Below are 20,022 nucleotides of genomic sequence, written 5' to 3'. Positions count from 1 at the left end.
GTCTTTTTGTAGTTCATCAGTGTGATGACTGGGCATTCACGCGAATGTGTGAGAGTGCCACCCTCGAGCCTTGTTTCAATGTTGGCACATTATGCATCTGACTTGAAAAAACAAATTCTCAATAAAATACTAACAAACTAAATTTAGCAATATGTAAAAAGGATAGATACCATGACCAAGTAGGGTTTATTCAGGAATGGAAGATTGATTCAACATTAAAAAATTCATCAATGTAATACACAATATTAATAGAACGAAGGACAAAAACCACATGATCATCTTGCTGGGCACAGAAAAAGCATTTGATGAAGATCCACACTCTTTCTTGATTCACTCAACAAACTAGAACAATCAAACTCCTCACCTTCAACTTGATAAAGGTCATCTACAAAGATCCACAGGCAACATCGTACTTATTGGTGCGAGACTGAATGCTTGTCCCCTAAGATCAGGAACAAGTGAAGTGTGGCCACTCTCACCACTCTTGTTAAACACAGTGCTGGAAGTTCTAGGCAGGGTAAAACGGCAAGAAAAGGAAGTAACAGGCATCCAAATTGCAAAGAAAGAAGTTAAAATATTTCTGTTAACAGATGGCATGATCTTGAAAATCCTTTGGAATCCACAACAAAACTATTAGAACTAATAAACCAGTTCAGCAAAGTTTCAAGATTCAAGATCAGTGTAGAAATTTTTTACAATTTTTAAACTGCTATTTGCTCATTCCAAATAAGTTTACCTCCATGGACATATATGTATGGAAGAATCCAGGGGAAAGGTTAATTCGATGGCTGTTAATCACAGCCAAATTTAGCACATCTGCTCTTAGTCAAAATACATTCAAATACATTCAAATAACAGCTGGCATTGTTGAGCACTTGCTATGTGGTATATATCATTCATGTGCCTTATGTGTACTGACAGTTACATGTGGTCAAACCAAGTATCATCGCCATTCCACAATGGAGAAAACTGAAATAGAAAATGGTTAAGTAAATTGGCCAAAATCACATACCTAATCCCAGAACTTTGGGAGGCTGAGGCGGGAGGATCATGAGGTCAGGAGTTCAAGACTGGCCTGACCAACATGGTGAAACCTGGTCTCTACTAAAAATACAAAAATTAGCCAGGCATGGTGGCGTGTGCCTGTAATCCCAGATATTCAGGAGGCTGAGGCAGGAGAATCACTTGAACCCAGGAGGTGGAGGTTGCAGTGAGCCGAGATCCTGCCACTGCACTCTAGCCTGAGTGACAGAGTGAGACTCCATCTCAAAAAAAAGAAAAAAGAAAAAAAAACACCAAAGCCAGGATTCTATTTGCTTTTTTCTTCACAAGATCCTGAATGAGTTTATCTGAAGATGATAAGATAAAGAACACTAGACTGAGAGTTAAACAAGCTCTCTGGGGCTTTCCTCTGGCTCTTCCACTTACAAGATGTGTGACCTTGGATGAGCAATTTTCCTTTTCTGAATCTCTGTCTCCTCATCTGTAAAAAGAGAGAGTTGGACTAAATGACAGCTAAAGCCTCCTACAACCTCTAATTCTCTCCCACTGGATTTACTCTACACCTGGTTTCTGAATTACAAACTCTCCCTTTTCCAGCCACCTAGGAAAGACAAGGACCAAGGGAGGACACACACTTACTTGTCATGACAAGAGATAGGAGAAACTGAAGCAGGACAGCATGTCACTTACACAAGTTGCTGCTTCAGCCAGTGATGGGTTTAGGTGAGCAGCATGGTTATAATTAGAGCAGCAGCCAGTCCTGAATGCTCTGCCAGCCTCCTCCAGCACAGCTGGGCTGGCTGATTGCACATGTAGGAATCTGAGAGGCTGCTCTTGAAAATGATCCTTCTTAAAAGGATTTTCTGTCTTCCTCTAGGGAAGGAAAACCTATTGATATAAAACTTCACTTCCCATTCAGTTTCCCCTGCTAAATGCCACTCCAGGAGAGACTGAGTGTTGATAAATACAGGGGAAGGAAAAAGTCGTAAGCTGAGCCTGGTCACATTGCCCCTTGTGATATCGTTTTATTTTTAACTCGCAACACTTGGACTACTTCTGTTGAAGTTTTCACTCCTTTCCCTGCCTTCCCAACAGAACTGTGTCCTCTACTGCAGCTGACGCAACCCAGCCACCTCCCAGCAATCCGCTTAGTTGCAATCAAGGGTTCAGGTGCAAGCAGATGCTGACTCAGCCCGTTCCATTAAGGTAAGCATTCAAACAGGAGCAGGTGCACCATGAGGAGGATATTCAGAGGTGAATATGCAGATGAAGCTGAGCCGCATATCACTTTTGTGTCCTGTGGAAGAGGATTGTTAAGCAAATTAGTTATGTAAAGATGTGGGGGAAAGGCAGGCACTGAGAATGAGATCCAGACGCGTGTAAATTTCTGTTTCCAATTCAAGAGCAGGTAGAGTACTTGCTTTCTGACAGCTTAGGTTCTTTCTTCTATAATCAACCAGAGTAGTTATGATATCTGTAAAGTTACAACATGGTGATGGGTGGGGGGATCTGGGGGAGTGGAGGAGGTGGTGAGGAAACAAGTGGAAGGCCTAGAACCCAGGATTTCTATTTCCTTTTCTTTCTTTTTTGAGACAGTCTTGCCCTGTTGCCCAGGCTGGAGTGCAGTGGCACCATCTTGGCTCACTGCAGCCGCTACCTCCCAGGTTCAAGTGATTCTCCTGCCTCAACCTTCCGAGTAGCTGAGACTACAGGCACACACCACATCTGGCCAATTTTTGTATTTTTTTAGTAGAGACGGGGTTTCACCTTGACGGTCAGGCTGGTCTTGAACTCCCGGCCTCAAGTGATCTGCCCCCCTCAGTCTCCAAAATTGCTGGGATTACAGGTGTGAGCCACTGTGCCTGGCCCAGAATTTCTATTATTTGTTTATTTAATTCATTGTAATTATTTTTTTTTTGAGACAGAGTCTCCCTCTGCCGCCCAGGCTGGAGCACAGTGGCGCAGTCTCAGCTCACTGCAACCTCCACCTTCTAGGTTCAAGAGATCCTCTGCTTCAGCCTCCTGAGTAGCTGGGACTACAGGCCTGTGCCACCACGCTTGGCTAATTTTTGTATTTTTCGTAGAGACGGGGTTTCACTTATTTCTACAGGTTTTCGCCTGTTGGCCAGGCTGGTCTCGAACTCTTGGCCTCAAGTGATCCACCCCCTTTGGCCTCCCATAGTGCTGAGAATACAAGCAAGAGCAGCTGCGCTTGGTCAGAATTTCTCTTTTCTGAAGTCTAAATGTTGTGATCTTTTCTCCAGTCAATACTTGCTGTGTTTAATTGCAAGTCATTCTCACGTAGCTTAAAATTTCATCTGCTGTGTCATACTACCGGTTAACAAGCACAACTGTATTTTCTGTATGTACTATTGAAACTCTGCAGAGTTTAAAACCTTTTATTCTCCAACAATATTCTCTAAGTGTGGCCCTCTTCTCCCCAGCTCTCTTGAGTCCAAAGTGCATCCATGAAATATAAGTGAGATATTTTTCAAGTTGAGAAACTTATACAGGCTTATGCACCAAAACCAAAGATTGTTATAAGCTTGAACAATTTTGCATATTCAGAGGGATAAAAGTAAAATAACTAATGATAATGAGGTATCAAAAGTTATACGTATAGACAGTTTCTCGCTTCTAGAATAACTGTATAGTGTTGCATGCACTAAAAATTGGCAAGGTAAGGGAACAGTGTTTATTTTCTTGTTTTTCACTGGTTCAAAGTTCAGCTAAGGACGTCCTGGGAAGTGGCCTATGCAGGAAAAGGGATTCTGTACACTCTGACCTTTGATGTGTACAGGCTAAAGCCACCAATGCCAAGTAAAAGGAGACCAAAAGTAACTATTCAGATACCTTAACTCCTGGTTCCTTCCTGTCTGTCTCTGTAACCTCCATATGTACCCCAAGTCTCTGTTATAGGTGTCTGGGTTATAATTATGTCTGTTTCCTGGGCACAAGCAAATTCACTGTGTATAATCACCTAACTTCATTTAATTTTTCCAGGGCTTCCACAGCAGCAAGGTCTCCAAGGTGTATGCTGGGGCGCGGTCCTGGTGAAACTAGGGTGTGTTGGCTTACAAGTAATCAAGCAGACAGGTTGAGTCCCAGATACCTCTAGACAATCCAGTTACTTTAGCACTTTCTTGGCCAATACAATGGTAATTTAATAGAATAGTACTGATACATAAACACCAGATATGAGAATTAACTAGCTAATTCAATAACTAATAAGTATAAAGGTAGAGAGATTTCTAGTATAGCTGGAGAAATCAGATTGCGAAGTGGAATGGATCTGGAAAAGGGTGGCTATGTTTTAGGATAAAGTGAAGGTACTGGAATCGCAGCATCGAAGCCAAGGATTATGGAACCTAATGTGGGAATTATCCTCAGCAAATTGATTGTGATAAAATCTCAAGAAGGCAAAGAGATTACTTTAATAATTAACTTCACAAATTTTCTTTCCCTACAATTAAATATTTCCATAGCAGAGAAACAGGTCAACAATGCATAATTAAAGTAATTAATTGGCTGGTTAATAGGTTAAGAGTTAAAAATATCTTTGGCCTTTAAATTTTAACCTCATCACTTTCCCTGAAGTTAAAGCTCAGAAATAAATCATTATTGCCAGGGCCAGCCACATGAGGAGGCAGAATGGTTTAGTCACTGACATCATGTGAGGGGTGCTGAGAGGGCCCCTTGCCTAAAAATATCTCCCTGACATCAACCCTGTTTGCCTACTAACTTTAAAATTATAGAAAAGAATGTTAAAACTATTATCTGCTAATCCCATTCTCTTTTGCTTGAGTCAGTGATTTAAATACACCTGCTATATGTGTTAGCATGACTTTGTTGGCCAGCAACACTTGGTCACCACCTCCTCCTTCTTCCAGGCTTCGTCCTACTCTGCCCTTGGTAGGACTGCCAACATGCCTTGGCTGTCACCACTCAGGTAGCTTTGTGTGGTGCTGTGATATCTACAGACTCTCAATAAAACTTCAAAGCACAATAGAAAAAAGGCACTTGACTAGAACCAGACAATCTGGGAGCATAGACAAGACATTTCACTTCTCAGACCCTCAGTTTCTCTTCTAGGAAACAAGGAGGTTAAAACAGACCTTTTCCTTTCAAAATGAGGTCCTTAGAACATCAGCTTCATCTGGAGTTTGTTGCAAGGGAAGAGTCTCAGGCCTCACCCGGGTCCCATTGGATCAGAATCTGCATTTTAAAAAGGTTGCCTGGGTGATTCCTTTGCATGTTGAAGTTTGAGAAGCTATGGAATAGCAGATTTCTTATTATCTGCCTGATCCAGAGTTCGGATTCTATGACTGCCAAGTGTTAAAAAGAAAAAGTACTTTAATCCCCTGCAAACAATCTGGCAGTGCTCAGAGTATCTATTATAAATCCAGCCCACTGAGGTCTTTTCTTCAATGAGGCCTACATTAACCTAAGTTGAAATGATTTCCTTTTCACCTAAAAAAAAAAAAGCAGCCCCAATTAGCATACATCTGACATCACTCTACTTTCTTCCTAAATTTGTTCCAAATTACTCTCACAGCTTTTAAAATGCTGCCTTTTTAATGGTTCAGTTTAATTCAATTCACTCCTATTCAATGTTCTTTGACTGAGTGCTGGGGGCAGTGTTGGCTCTACTCATCCTTCAGTCCCTAGAAGCCCAATTGGTGGGTCCTAAAAAGGTATTATCACCCTCTGTTGATATTCCGGTCAGACCTCCTTCCACTGCCTGCACACACCTCGCTGGCGACAACACTTGTGCCCATCATTGGAACCTCTCTCACCATTCTCACCATCACAGCAACTTTGCCAGGTTCTGCCAACTGCCACAGTCAATCACAAGAGAGAAGGCAAGTCTCAAGGACCTCGATTTCCTTTTTTCTTAATGAGCAGAATAACTCAGATGAGCAATAAAAATTACAAATTTTGGCCTAGGAAACAAAGATGCCTTCAAGTTGTCTGTACGGCATCTACAAAGTTTCAGTCCTAAAGCTGCACTATTCCAATTCCTAAGTGCTTAAGGAATGGCTCATGGTGATTAAAGGGGGCCGAAAGTGGGGGGAAGTGTGGAGGTTTACATTCTTAAAAGAGTGGGGAAATAATTTTTTAAAAATAGAATTTTAATATCATCAAACTGACAGTGGAATATAAGATACATTGGAGTGAGGGGGACTGAAAATGGAAAGGCCAGACATGGGCTACAGGAGGACAGTGAGAACACATGAAGGCCTGGAGGAGGGAGTTGACTGTGAGAATGACCTTCCTCATAGAGTGACTCATCTATTACACACTCCTTATTTTTTTTTTTTTTTTTTTTTTTTTTTTTTGAGACGGAGTCTCACTCTGTCCCCCTTGCTGGAGTGCAGTGGCCGGATCTCAGCTCACTGCAAGCTCCGCCTCCCGGGTTCAGGCCATTCTCCTGCCTCAGCCTCCCGAGTAGCTGGGACTACAGGCGCCCACCACCTCGCCCGGCTAGTTTTTTTGTATTTTTTAGTAGAGACGGGGTTTCACTGTGTTAGCCAGGATGGTCTCGATCTCCTGACCTCGTGATCCACCCGTCTCACACACTCCTTATTTCATCTCATTTGATGCTCGTGCAACCCTATGAGTTATTATAGGCCCTATTTTTTTTTTTTTTTTTAAGACAGAATTTTACTCTGTTGCCCAGGCTGGAGTGCAGTGGCATGATCTTGGCTCACTGCAACCTCTGCCTCCCAGGTTGAAGTGATGCTTGTGCCTCAGCCTTCTGAGCAGCTGGGATTACAGGTGCCTGACACCACACCCGGCTACTTTTTTGTAGTTTTAGTAGAGATGGGGTTTCTCCATGTTGGCTAGGCTGGTGTCGAACTCCTGACCTCAAGTGATCCACCTACCTCAGCCTCCCAAAGTGCTGGGATTACAGGTGTGAGCCACCGTGCCCTGCCTATAAGCCCTATTTTTGAATTAATAAATTAGCTTTAGGGAGATTAACTTGTCAAAAATCACTCAGCTTATTCATAGGAGTGCTCATTGATTTACTTTATATTGGGGGTGTCAGGTAAGGATTCTCTGTGGAGGTAACATGTAAGCAGAAAACTAAGTGGCAAGAAGGAGTCCACAGTGCAAATACAGAACAAGAGGAGAATTCTCCTGGTAGAAAGAGCAGGTACACAGGCCCTGTGCTGGAATAAGTGACAAGACCAGAGCAAAGTGCATAAGGGCGGGAGGTCAGGTAAAAGAGCAAGCAGGGGAGAGCTCATGCATGGCCTCATGGGCCAAGAGAAGGATTTCAGAGTTTATTTCCTTGTGAAGGGAATCCACTGGAAATTTTAAGTGGGGGAGTAATAACCTAGTTTTGTAAATTGTTAAAAATTACACTTCCTGCTTTTAAATATGGCCAATCCATTCTCCCCAAAATAGAAGCTTTAAAATTCCCCTGTCTTAGCAGTGAACATAATATGATTTAGATTTAAATATTCCAAAGATTCACACAGAACTAGATTTTACTAGATGTGCTAGATGTAGTTTAAATGGAATATGAGTTGGTGGAAGGACCTGGTGTGTGAATTGAGACATGGTGAAAATGGAAGGAGTAAGACTGATCATAAACCCATTGCAAGGATGATGCCTGGCATTGGGCAGTGGTGGAGATGGAAAGAAGTGGGTAGAATTTGCCCACTCCTTTTCCAGATCTTTCATCAAGGCCTTCCCACCTAACTGGCAATCCTTCCACCTTGGTCTCCCACAGTGCTGGGATTACAGGCACGAGCCACTAAACTGGGCCCAATTTACTCCTTTCTGCGTGGTCCACACAGCACCACAATCTATATCAAATCGAGTTGCTGCCCCCTTGCCAGGTGCTAAATGCTTCCCTATTTCTTTAAAAAAACAAGCTATGCCTAAGGCTCACACACCTGGTCCTTCCACCAGCCTATGTTTTTTTTTTTTTTTTGAGACGGAGTCTCGCTTTGTCACCCAGGCTAGAGTGCAGTGGCCGGATCTCAGCTCACTGCAAGCTCCGCCTCCCAGGTTCACACCATTCTCCTGCCTCAGCCTCCCACGTAGCTGGGACTACAGGCGCCCGCCACCTCGCCCGGCTAGTTTTTTGTATGTTTTAGTAGAGACGGCGTTTCACCGTGTTAGCCAGGATGGTCTCGATCTCCTGACCTCGTGATCCGCCCGTCTCGGCCTCCCAAAGTGCTGGGATTACAGGCTTGAGCCACCGTGCCCGGCCCCTATGTTTCATTTAAACTACATCCAGCACATTCCATGTAGATCTTCGGACTACTTAAGTCTAACCTATATTAGTTTGACTGCTATCTCCTACAGGGGAACTTTAACACTCATATTTTGGAGAAAATGTGTAGACCATATATTTAACTTCTGTTCATTTTTAAGAGGGTAGAACATACTGCTTTTTCAGACAAGAAGCAAGAATTTAAATGTGAACACAGGGGCCAGGCGCGGTGGCTAATACCTGTAATCCTAGCACTTTGGGAGGCCGAGGTGGGTGGATCACCTGAGGCCAGGAGTTCGAGACCAGCCTGGTCAACATGGCAAAACCCCCGTCTCTACTAAAATACAAAAATTAGCTGGGTGTGGTAGCACACACCTGTAATCCCAGCTACTCAGTAGGCTGAGGAAGGAGAGTCGCTTCAACCCAGGAGGTGGAGGTTGCAGTAAGCCAAGATCGTGCCACTGCACTCCGGCCTGGGTAACAGGAGCGAGATTCTGATTCTTAAAAAAAAAAAAAAAGTGAACACAAGGCATAGAAATTAAAAGGGAAATGGCACCTGGATAGCCATACTCTGTCTCAGGCATAGATTTTTGTCAACCTTTTCACAGTGAAGAGTTTCTATAATCTGAGTGCTTTGATCTAGTAGATATTTCATTTTAAGTATCAGAAACCATATTGTAGTGCATACACACACACACACACATATATATATGTGTGTATATATATATATATATATTTTTTTTTTGTTGAGACGAAGTCTCACTCTGGTGCCCAGGCTGGAGTGCAGTCGCATGATCACAGCTCACTGCAGCCTCAATCTCCCAGGCTCAAGCAGTCCTCCCGTGGCAGCCCTCCAAGTAGGTAAGACTACAGACATGTGTCACACTTGGCCACACTTGGCTTTTTTTTTTTTTTTTTTTAGTAGAGACAAGGTCTTGCTATGTTGCCCAGGCTGGTCTCAATCTCCTGAGCTCAAGCAATCTCCCACCTCGGCCTCCCAATGTGCTGGGATTGTAGACATAAGCCACAGCACCTGACCTACGTAGTGCATATTTTTTAACCCTACAACCTTCCCTTTCACATTTGTATCCTCTGAAATGCAAAGCCATTGGGCCTGGATGCTCCTCTTGTTTTCTCTGCCCAGAGAGGGCACAGTATGGGATATGATCCAAAGAAGTACCAAAAAAATCACCATAAGGATGGAGGTGCTTCCTAAGGAAGGGCATCTGGCTCCTTTACAACCTGAAAAGATCAATATATGTGGACACTATTCTATGCCCCATCTCTAGCAATGGGCTTGCATTTTCCCCAGACCATGTGGATCAAACACCTGTGTCTCTGTGGGTCTCTGAGGGACAAGTGTGATGTAGCAAAGAGTATAGAGTTTGAAGACAGACAGGCCTAGGCCTCTTTGTGCTTCAGAATCCTTATTAGTAAATTGGAAATGGTAGTACCCACCTCACATGGTTGTTGTGAGAATTAAATGAGGTGTTATGTAAAAGCATAGGAAAGGCACTAACATTTCATTTCTCTGCCTCCATAACACCCAAAACTCAGAGAAATCTGTCAATCTAGGAAAGTCAGACAAACCCCACGGAGGATAAGGATCCTGTTACTGTGCACAGGAGCAGAGAAGATTGGGAGAACAGGGCATCTTCTATTGCAAGGCAACCAATGATATATCTAATTTGATCATTTTGGGGCAACACCAGTTGGCTCCTACTTAAGGTGATCAATCAACTGTCCAAGTTTGCCCAGGACTCAGGCATTTTCTGGGACATGGGACTTTCAGTGGTAAACCAGGAGAGTCCCAAGCAAACCAGGACACATTGGTCATCCACTTACCCAGTCATGATTAGACTATCGAGAGTTCCAGATTGACCCTTATCTCAGTGAGAACAATTTCCCCCACATATACAACAAAAGGCTCAGATGTGATTTGTTCACAGATGTGAGGCTATTTCATCTTCCCCCTTCCTTTCACTGGCAAACTTCTCTGGAGTGCTCTCTACTCACCACGCCTTTCTGCTCTGCACACGTCCTCTCTCAGTCACTCGTCAGGTGTAGCTCCAAAGCCTGGTAGGAGATCTTTAAATAGCAACATGAAAAAAACCAAAAGCATCTTTGTTATCCCTTAAAGGGAAATTTTCAAGTAACTTCAAAGAGCTGGAGAGCAATAAGGCTGTACCATAAATGTTTCCAGCTTCAATAATACGGTTCCCAAGAAAATACTATTCCCAAGAACCATATTCCATAGTGCTGAAGGATAAGAAATGATTGAGCTTAAGAGTTAATCACCAGTATGCCTCCAGCCAGACACATTCCTGCTGCTGGGGCAGAGTTCTCACTGCACACATGGAAGCACACAGAACTAGCCAGCCCTTCTTTTCCTTCCCAGGAACTGAGCTCAACTTAATGACAGAACAGCATGGCAAATATGAAGTTAGACATTCCTGGAGCTGGTAGCTTTTTTCATAGAGCCTTATTCCATTTGTGATTTTCCCCTTCTTTCCCATCTAAAAACCAGCAGAGGACTGAATTATCCAGACTTTGTCCTCATTGGTGAATTTATCTTCTGAATAAAAATAGATGGTCACATTCTCTCAGCCAGGACAGGCCCTGCCAACAATGGAGTATATGCTTACTAGCTTTCCTTCCTCTATCAGCAAACAACACATTTTCAATGGCTAAGGGTCACACTGCACAGCTAAAATGCCACACTTGCTCTGGCAAGAGCTCTTTGGGGACCTCCCATAAGCAGTAGCATTGTCATCATTGTTCTTAACTTGGCAGTATCACTTGAGGCTGTAGCTCACTCTTTCCTTTGCATCTGTGACAACATAATCCTGACTCTTTTAGCTCTCTGGTCTCTCCTTCTCTGGTTCTACTTCTTCCTAATTTCCCCCAAAGCCACCATACTTGGCTATGTAATACATGGCTTCAGTTTCTATTCTGTGTTTTTACTTCCCCACATACGGCTTCCTCTCTCACTTGCAAGTGGATACTTCTCAAATCTGCATCTCCACATTCCAGTCCCTCATCTTCCCATCCATGAGATCTATCACCCTCTCAAGCATCTTGCATTAAACTTGCAGGACCCATCTTTCCTCCCCAAATTGTTCCCTCTTTAGATCTCTATTTTTCTCAAAAATTATAGCCAACATTCTTTCTCCCTGGTTTGAAATCTTGGCATCAACTTTGTTTCCTTTTTTGCCATCCCAGCTGGAAATAAAAATGTGATTCTCCCTTTGTAATGTCTTCTGTGTGTCTCATCTTGACTATTTTTACTGTCATCAGTCTCACCCATCCAAGCTTCCATCGCATTCTCCACACAGCAGTATCTAACTCTAGGTCTTCCTACTCCATTTATTCCTCCAGTACTCCTACTTAACACCCCAATTACAGTGTTAAATGGCTCCCTACTGTGTATCAAATAATTCCAGATACTTTAGCCTAATATTTAAAAATGTCCACAGTAAGTCCATAATGGACTCTTTTTTTCCAAAAGTGACTGGAATATGGCAGGAATCCACCTGCACATTACATTGCATGTTAAGAGATCAGTAGCTGGACTCTTGGACCCAAAAGATGTGTTTCCTGCTGGATCCTATTCTGCTCCAACACAGTCCATTTTTGTCCATTCAGGCTTCTCTAACAAAAGATTCTAGACTGGGCAGCTTACAGACAACAGAAACTATTTGGAGACTGGAAAAGCCAAGATCAAGATGCCAGCAGAGTCCGTGTCTGGTAAGGGCCTTCTTGGGTCACAGACTGCCAACTTTTACTCCTGTCCTCATGTGGTGGAAGGCACAAAGGATCTCTCGGGCTTCTTTTATAAGGGCACTAGTTCTATTCATGAGGGTTTTACTGTGATGTCTTAATTGTTGCCAGAAAAGAGTGCCCTGATCCAGACCCCAAGAGCGAATTCTTAGATTCTCACAGGAAAGAATTTGAGGCAAGTCACAGAGCACAGTGAAAGAGCAAGTTTATTGGAAACTACTCTGTTACAGACTAGGACATCCTCAGCAAGAGGAGGAGTGCTCCATCTTTTGTTAGCGTCTGTACTTATAAGAAACTATAAAGAGGTAAGTTAACTTGGAATGTGCAGACGTGCTCCGATGTGCTCACTAAAGGTAGTGGCTGTCAGTGTTATCGATGACCATCAATACTTTAACCTGAACTTGCTCATTAACATTATCTTTAAGTAAAGAGGGCTACACTCTCGGGACATATGGACATTCTGTAGGCTTGGTGAGAGATGTTTTGTCTGGCCATAAATATTCTGTAATTATAAGTGGTGGTCAGCTTGGGATGTGGCTATTTTCAGATCATAAGTATTAACCCTACAGGTGCCTTGTGGGTGCCTCACTATTCACTTAAAGATGACATCACTTTGGTCATGTTTTTTTTATTATTATTATACTTTAAGTTCTAGGGTACATGTCCACAACATGCAGGTTTGTTACATATGTATACGTGTGTCATGTTGGTGTGCTGCACCCATCAATTCGTCATTTACATTAGGTATATCTCCTAATGCTCTCCCTCCCCCCTTCCCCTACCCCACGACAGGCCCTGGTGTGTGGTGTTCCCCACCCTGTGTCCAAGTGTTCTCATTGTTCAATTCACACCTGTAAGTGAGAACATGTGGTGTTTGGTTTTCTGCCCTTGCAATAGTTTGCTGAGAATGATGGTTTCCAGCTTCATCCATGTTCCTACAAAGGACATGAACTCATCCTTTTTTATGGCTGCATAGTACTCCATGGTGTGTATGTGACACATTTTTGTAAACCAGTCTACCACTGATGGACATTTGGGTTGGTTTCAAGTCTTTGCTATTGTGAATAGTGCCACAATAAACATACATGTGCATGTGTCTTTATAGCAGCATGACTTATAATCCTTTGGGTATATACGCAGTAATGGGATGGCTGGGTCAAATGGTATTTCTAGTTCTAGATCCTTGAGGAATCACCACACTGTCTTCCACAATGGTTGAACTAGTTTACAGTCCCACCAACAGTGTAAAAGTGTTCCTGTTTCTCCACATCCTTTCCAGCACCTGTTGTTTCCTGACTTTTTAATGATCACCACTCTAACAGGTGTGAGATGGTATCTCATTGTGGTTTTGATTTGCATTTCTCTGATGGCCAGTGATGATGAGCATTTTTTCATGTGTCTGTTGGCTGCATAAGTGTCTTCTTTTGAGAAATGTCTGTTCATATCCTTCGCCCACTTTTTGATGGGGTTGTTTGATTTTTTCTTGTAAATTTGTTTAAGTTCTTTGTAGATTCTGGATATTAGCCCTTTGTCAGATGGGTAGATTGCAAAAATTTTCTCCCATTCTGTAGGTTGCCTGTTCACTCTGATGGTAGTTTATTGAGATGGAGTCTCGCTCTGTCGCCCAGGCTGGAGTGCAGTGACATGATCTCTGCTCACTGCAACCTCCACCTCCCCAGTTCAAGCAATTCTCCTGCCTCAGCCTCCAGAGGAGCTGGGACTAAAGGTGTGTGCCACCACGCCCAACTAATTTTTTGTATTTTTAGTAGAGATGGGGTTTCACTGTGTTAGCCAGAATGGTCTCGATCTCCTGACCTTGTGATCTGCCCGCCTTGGCCTCCCAAAGTACTGGGATTACAGGTGTGGGCCACCATGTCCGGCTCTGGTCATGTTTTATTAAGCCAGAGGCCTGATAAGTAGGGGTTCCTCTAACATATTTTCCCCTTCTGTCACAAGTGGACTCTTAATCCTAAGGGACACTGAAGGGTGGGGTCAGTCTTCTGGAACCTCTTCCTGCTGAGAAAGGTCATTGATATTAACCCTGCCTAACTTTAAGGGACCTGTCATGCTGGGAGGGGTCTTAACCAGAGGTAGCTTGAAGCTGTTGCAGTTGACTGGAGGAGCAATAAGTCTGTAGGTTTGTAGATCACTCATAAGTTGATATCCTGAAACATAGAAAGTTATATATAAACATAGAAAGTCATACAAAAAAAAGTTTCTATAAACACAGAAAGTTATATATAAGAATTATAGTTATAATTATAAATCATGATATATGAGTACCATACGTTGTGAATTAAGGATTAATAATAAGAATAGGACCATGCAAAACATACAAAATGTGCAGCAACAATAAAATCCACAATGTAAAGCTATGCCTATTCCAATTATTATAGCCAGGGTAACAAATGGAACTTTTTCCACCATGATGGCCCTGACCTAAACCATGATGCTAGTCATTATCTAAAGACAGTGTGCGATTAGAGATGGCTTTAATTTGTTGATTTATATCTGGAGGGTCAAATAAATATTGTCTGAGTTATTTGAGATATATATACAATATTTAGTTCTGATAATAGCACAGGTTCCTCCCTGTGCTGCAGTCAGAGTATCTAGTGACATTCTGTTTTGCGTGACAGCCTTACGCATATAATACATTTCAGCATTTATAAAAGATGTATCTCACAGGCTGTTACTTAAACCCCATTGGGTATCATTGACAATGGCCTCAACATGCCAGATAGCATCTTCCGATCTAATAGATGGTAGAAAGAGTGAGGCCAAGTGGTTATACCCACGAAAAATGGATCTGGCCCATATGCTGGTTATGTGGAGAAGGTTGGCTGGCTTTTTTTTTTTTTTTTTTTTTTTTTTTTTTTTTTGACGTGGTCTCACTCTGTTGCCGAGGCTGGAATGCGGTGGCATGATCTCGGCTCACTGCAACCTCCACTTCCTGGATTCAAGCAATTCTCCTGCCTCAGCCTCCCAAGTAGCTGGGATTACTGGTGCACACTACCACACCCGGATAATTACAGATGTCTGAAATTCCTGACCTCAAGTGATTCATCCACCTCAGCCTCCCAAAGTGCTGAAAGTGCTCAGATTACAGGCATGAGCCACTAGGCCGGCCCAGCTGGCTTTTTAAAATAGTCTTTGTCCAGTGACCCAGGGTCAAGATAAGCTTCACGTAGCAGATAAGTCCATTTGTTGCAGGACTATGGTATGTTGGCATTGTCTTGCAGGAATCCATCCCATGACACAAGTAGCATTTGTCAAAGCATCAAGGGAGTGATTCCATTGTTCCTAACACAATGGGACTACCTGACTTAGGTGTGCTGCAGAGGTGGTTAGTCATATAAAACCATCCCAAATTTGAAGAAATCATTTTTCAAAACTGGAGTTTTTGAGCTTTTTAGTTCGGATGTTTATCTTTGGGTCTAGAAAGGAGGTACCCAGTGCAAGAAACTTTTCTGTGGTCTCATTTGCTGAGAATGGCTTCCTATGCCCAGAATTGCTAAAAGTGTTATTAACTGGCCATTGGGTTACATTGTTCCAAGTCAGGCCAGATATTTGTGCTCCTATCCATTATTTAAGTCCCTCTAAGTATTCTGTAAGTTACCTAAGCATGTCCTGTGTGGGGGATATCCACCAGGGCAAGCCTGAGGTGCTAGAGAAGGGCAATAGCTCACAAATCCAGCAAGAGAACATTGGCGTAGTCCTGTGCCCATTGTAAGAAAAGATTTGAACCTCCAGCAATAGTGAAAGGAAGGACAGAAGCCCCAAAACAGATACGAATAAAAGAGAAGCTGTATTCTATAGTTACATCCTGTAAGGGCATAGATATTGCTTACCCACAGCTGGGACAGACTCATACCAGTAAAAGTAAAAGATGACCAGGAGGAGGATCAGGAAAACTAACCTTGCCCCCAAGCTTATCCAGAGCATCACGTTGTAAGAAGAAGCTTCCAAGGATTTCTCCTGAAGAGGAAGTGTAGACCTTCTACTGGCTCACAAGAGTAGACTAGATTAGCAGACTGGGTGTTGGTAGCTTGTGGGGCTTCATAAGAAACAGGTTTAATTCAAGACAAATGTACCTAACTGTGAATCCCTTGCAGTTTAACTGCTATTGGAGTGCTCAGAGCACTTGATATGGTCCTTTCCACATTGGGGAAAGCTGGTTGCTAGAGACCCTTCCATTTATGTCTTTAGTAAGGTTAAATACCCTAGTTGAACTGAAACAGAATTTTCCTCTCACGTGGGGAGGGAAAGCCTTTTATATCCATATTCACACAGTGCGTTTTGCATTTGTCCTAGATTGATGACATATTTTTATAATTAATGAATCATTTCATCTATTAGGAGATTTGCAGTTAGGAAAGGGCTTCCTTATGTTAATTCAAAAGGACTTAATTATAAGTTTCCCTTTGGAGCAGCTCAAACCTGCCGTAAAGCTACAGGCAATAGAGATAGCCAGGTCTCTGATGTTTCCTGGCAAAATTTAGCTAGAGTCCTCTTTGGCTTATGATTAACCCTTTCCACCTTTCCAGAGGATTGGGGTCTCCATGCAGAACGAAGATGATATTGGATTCCCAATGCCAAGGATAGATATTGGGTTATGCCTGCCGTGAAAGAGGGGCCATAGCTACTTTGCCGTCTTTCAGATAACCCGAACTGAGGAATTATTTCTTTTAATAAACTTTTAGATAGGTGTGGTGTGGTGGCTCACGCCTGTAATCCCAGCACTTTGAAAGGCCTAGGCAGGCGGATCACCTGAGGTCAAAATTTCAGACTAGCCTGGCCAATATGGTGAAACCCTGTATCTACTAAAAATACAAAAATTGGCTGGGTGTAGTGGTGCATGCCTGTAGTCCCAGTTACTTGGAAGGCTGAGGCAGGAGAGTCGCTTGAACTCAGGAGGTAGAGGTTGCAGTGAGCCGAGATCATGCCACTGCACTCCAGCTTGGGTGACAAGAGTGAAACTCCATCTCAAAAAAAAAAAAAAAATTTAGAGACCTCTAAGGCTCTTTTTTTTTTTTTTTTTTTTTTTTTTTTTGAGATGAAGTCTCGCTCTGTCGCCCAGGCTGGAGTGCAGTGGCATGATCTCGGCTCACTGCAAGCTCTACCTCCCGGATTCACGCCATTCTCCTGCCTCAGCCTCCCAAGTAGCTGGGACTACAGGTGCCTGCCACCACGCCCAGCTAATTTTTTGTATTTTTAGTAGAGACGGGGTTTCACTGTGTTAGCCAGGATGGTCTCGATCTCCTGACCTTGTGATCCAGCCATCTCAGCCTCCCAAAGTGCTGGGATTACAGGCATGAGCCACCGTGCCGGGCCGAGACCTCTAAAGCTCTTTTGGATCAAGTGGGGTAAAGCCTTAACCTAACCAGTGAAGGTAATAATAAACACCAGTAAATAATTGAATCCCCTACAGAGAGGCATTTAAATAAAGTCTAGTTGCCAGACTTCACCCAGATAGATTCCTCTATGTTGGACAGGTTTAACTAGAGATGGGGGCAATGCCTGGCTGTTTGGGTTATTTTGGGCACAGAGCTTTCAGGCTCAAGTCATCTGTTTTAGTATCTTGAAAAGTTTTCCCATAAATAAATAAGGTATCAACTGAAATAAAGAATCCCTTTCCAAATGAGTGGAATTATGAAAATGCTTAACTATTTTCCACTGATTGACACTTGGCATTAGTAATTTATTACTATTAGCCAGCCAGAGGGGGCCTGGACCAAATCGTGATCCCTGGCTCATTTTTGTTCTTCTTTGGAGTACACTGGCTCAGCTATATCTGGGGCTGCGGGCACTAGGATGCCCATAAGCGTAACTGGCTCTTTTAGTGCAGTGGCCTTGGCCCCTACATCTGCAAGGGCATTTCCTTTAATAATATCATCAAAATGTGCTCTGCAATGACTTACAGCCATTTCCTTTGGCAGTAAAGCAGCATCTAACAAGCTCAAAATATCTGAGTGATGTTTTCTGGGGGAGTCCTTAGCGGTCAGGTGTCCCCACTCTTTCCAAATGTTGGCATGACCATGAAGCATTAAAAAGGCATACTTGGAATCATCATAAATGTTAATTTTTACATCCTTTTCCAATTGCAGGGCCCTAGTAAGAGCAATTAGCTCAGCTTCCATCTGTAAACCATTCTGCCTCAGGATTGTTAAGGGGCTCATCCCTTAAGTTTGGCCTGCTAGAATAAATTGCTCCGTAACCTGTAGGCAGGAATGGTTTACAGCGTCTGTGGACTCTGGCAGACAAGCAGCTGGGTTTACTTGGCGAATTTCAAGAGTTATGTCTGGTGTGTCTAACAGTAAGGTCTGATGCTTTAATAAACATCCTCCCATCATCCACTGGTGCCCTTTAGCCTCTAGGAACCCCTGGACTTGGTGTGCGATCAAAACCTCCAGGTGCTGTCCTAATGTTAGTGTATTAGCTTCATCTACCAGAAGAGCAGTAGCTGCAACAGCCCCAAGGCATCCAGGCCATGCAGAAGCCACATGGTCTAGTTGCTTAGAAAAGTAGGCTACTGGCTGTGGAATACTCCCCAATTTTTGGACGAGAACATCCAAGACCATACCTTGCTTTTTGGCCACATAAAGGAAAAATGACTTATCCAAGTTGGGGATTCCTAAGGCTGGAGCAGAGCCCAATTTCACTTTGACAGTATTGAAGTTTTGTCTGCAATTCTCATTCCAATCAAAGGGTTTTAAATCTGTCCTTTATAGAACCTCACATAGAAGCTTGAAATGTTTGCCCAAATCCAGGCACTCATAAGTGGCAGAACCCAGTCATTCCTAAAAAGGCCCACATTGGTTTCTTGGTCTGGGGCTCTTGAATGAGCTTCCTTCCATTCTGAGGCTATTGCTTGGGTACCAGAGGTTAAGATATATCCCAAATTGATTCTGGAGGAGTGTTACAAATAAGAAAAAGAGAAACAAATAGTAAATAATAAAAAATATAAAAAAAGACATATCCAAAATATTTGACTTTCTGAGTAGAAATCTGAGCCTTGTGTGGTGACACCCTATATCCACTAGTTCCCAGGAAATTTAGCAATTTAACAGTAGTATTATCTGAGTTCTCTTTAGTTGGGCTAGCAATGAGCAAATCATCTACATACTAGATAATTGTGCCCTTTCGCAGTTGTAGATTCTTCAAGTCCTTAGCTAGAGCATTTCCAGACAAGTGTGGGTTATCCCGCAGCCCTTGAGGGAGAACTGTCCAGGTTAGTTGTGAGGTTGAATGAGTATCTGAATCATTCCATTCAAGGGCAAACAGAGGTCGTGGATCTGGATGCATTAGGTGCAGAAAAATATATCCTTATCTTCCTTTTTTCTCTCCTCAGGGGACAGGAACAAAAATAACACTCGTTTGCTTTATGCTCTCCAAAGGTAACCATGGCTTGCAACCGAATCAATAAATTTTTCCCCAGTAAGGGGTAGGACATGCAGGTAGTACTAAAAAGCCATGCAAGAAAACAAGAGTCCCTGAAGGACAGCTTAAAGAATAAGGAAAGTGGCAATTCAATGCCCGTACAGCTATGAGAAGACAGGCTCCATTATGCTGGGTCAGAACAAAGTAAACTGCTCCCGTATTGAATAATAAATTAATAATCTTATCTGCCACTTCAAGAGTCACCTGAGGCTCCTCGAGAGCAATGGCTAATTGTCCAACAGGAACTGAGGTGTGAAGTCTGGGGCCGGTCACTCTTAGGTCTGCTGGGCCATTATGGGTTCAGGAGCCAACAACTCTCTTGGGAGCACAGGCCATTCCCTCTTCCAGTGACCAACCTCCTTACAGAAAACACATTGGTTTACACCCAGGGCACAGTGGCCCAGGGCACAGTGGCTCAGAGGCCCAGAATGGGGCTTTCTGCCTGCTCACTTCCTCTGGCAGGGCTTGGGGGATAAGGGGCTGACTCTGAAGGGGTAGAGAGCTCAAAGCTGCAGCTAAAAGCTGGGCCTTTTGGGAGGTTTGCTTTACTTTCTCTGCTTCCTCTGCCCTAT

General features: G+C 43.1%; 1 protein-coding gene and 1 non-coding gene across 5 annotated transcripts in view; both read left to right on the top strand.

Moving 5' to 3' along the window:
- Positions 1 to 103, top strand: LOC126949551 (small nucleolar RNA U13). The gene has a single exon (XR_007723828.1). It is a non-coding gene; the product is annotated as a small nucleolar RNA U13 (small nucleolar RNA).
- Positions 104 to 1,835: 1,732 nt separating this feature from the next.
- FBXO40 (F-box protein 40) overlaps positions 1,836 to 20,022 on the top strand; it is a 35,984-nt gene continuing 17,797 nt past the window's right edge. The window contains exons 1-2 of one of the 4 annotated variants that reach the window (XM_050781840.1): positions 1,871 to 2,208; positions 11,876 to 11,977. The gene's annotated coding sequence lies outside the window, so the exon portion shown is untranslated. Of the gene's footprint in view, positions 2,209 to 11,875; positions 11,978 to 20,022 lie in introns of all 4 variants that reach the window. The other 3 variants (XM_050781839.1, XM_050781841.1, XM_050781842.1) reach the window with 3 other exon arrangements.

The sequence above is a fragment of the Macaca thibetana genome, chromosome 2 (genome assembly GCF_024542745.1).
Source record: "Macaca thibetana thibetana isolate TM-01 chromosome 2, ASM2454274v1, whole genome shotgun sequence".
Taxonomy (NCBI): Eukaryota; Metazoa; Chordata; class Mammalia; order Primates; family Cercopithecidae; genus Macaca; species Macaca thibetana.
This window is presented reverse-complemented; position numbering and strand designations above follow the sequence as displayed.